This window comes from Egretta garzetta, unplaced genomic scaffold (genome assembly GCF_000687185.1).
Source record: "Egretta garzetta isolate BGI_Z169 unplaced genomic scaffold, ASM68718v1 scaffold509, whole genome shotgun sequence".
NCBI lineage: Eukaryota > Metazoa > Chordata > Aves > Pelecaniformes > Ardeidae > Egretta > Egretta garzetta.
Window position 1 is genome coordinate 1,021,986 of NW_009260814.1, and position 1,084 is coordinate 1,023,069.

A 1,084-nucleotide genomic window follows, 5' to 3' on the forward strand; every position below is an offset into this window, starting at 1 on the left:
GTCCCGCGGTGCGCTGGTGCCCGTAAGCGATAGGCGGCTGTCACGACAGGACTGCTTGCCGTGTGGAAAGAATGAGGGGTTTTTTCCCTTCTCTCCACCAAAAGAAGTGTTTTCTACCCCCACCCCCCCATTAAAAGCGTAAGTTCTCACCTAGCCCTTTTTCCTGGAAGACTTCAAATAATAGAGTTAGTTTAGGCGTGTTGGGAGTGAAACCTGGTCAGAGATGGGACAGAAGTTCCTGACTAGCTGCTCATAACCTGTTGCTTGGGTTGTCTTAACACCACCATAGCTCATACTCCAGTTAAAAAGTAACAAGCAGTGACTTGGTTTTACCAACGTATTGCACATTTTTTCAGCTAGACAGTAAGAAACTCCCAATTCAACAGCTCTGGCAGACCCACAGGGACATAGCTTGGCTTTCCAAATATTTCGAAGGCTAAAATGGAAGCCAAGAAAAAGAAGTAGAGGGGAAAAGAAAACCACGAGCAAACGTCTATTTCCCTTATGCTGAGTGTTCACTGGATATCAACATTCAGAAAACACTTAGACAGGTTCACAACTATTTGGGTTAAATACTTTCTAAAGACTTATTTAAGAGCTGGAGAGAAGGCTTTACGGATGACCTCGTATTCCTGTGTAACTGTACTGGCTAGAAAGTAATTAGGAGCTTTTTATTACTCTAGAAGTCGTTTAGTAATTCAATAGAAATACTCCTATGGCGGAATACAGTCTGACAACCAGTAATGGAGTTTTGAAGCGCCAGGAGAAGAGCGCTGAGATGATTACTCTGCTAATGAGAAAGTTGAGGCTGGTACTATGGCGCTGTGTTTTGTGTTGTTCATGTTAGACCGTGTGGATCGTCTTAATGGTGGTGGTTTGTAAAGTCTTGTCCCTGATGTAAAAGAGCTAAATGAGACACCGTTCACTGTGACTGGAGGTAATGTTTTGTGCTTCAAGAGTTTAAATAAATAATCTGCAGTATGAAAAAAAAACTCTATTGATTTATTGATCATACACTGAGTGCCTTCCTAGTGTTGACACTGTTCAGCAGAGCCGTTACTCTGCTGTCAGTGAAACACTCATT